The sequence below is a fragment of the Belonocnema kinseyi genome, chromosome 1 (assembly GCF_010883055.1).
Source record: "Belonocnema kinseyi isolate 2016_QV_RU_SX_M_011 chromosome 1, B_treatae_v1, whole genome shotgun sequence".
Classification (NCBI taxonomy): Eukaryota; Metazoa; Arthropoda; class Insecta; order Hymenoptera; family Cynipidae; genus Belonocnema; species Belonocnema kinseyi.
Genome location: NC_046657.1, coordinates 95,184,787 through 95,185,038, shown reverse-complemented (window position 1 = coordinate 95,185,038; position 252 = coordinate 95,184,787).

Genomic DNA, 252 nt, shown 5'->3' with positions numbered 1-252 from the left:
TGACTCCACCGCGACGAGCCAGACGGCGGATAGCGGGCTTCGTGATTCCCTGGATGTTATCACGAAGAACTTTACGATGGCGCTTTGCTCCTCCTTTTCCCAATCCTTTTCCTCCCTTTCCACGACCAGTCATTTTTCAGCAGCACGTATTACGTTGAAGAAAAACGAACGAAGAATGATGATTTTCGAGGTTCTGGCGCCAATTTTATGCACACCGCGAATGCTATCCCCTCTACGTCGCGGGTAGCCAAT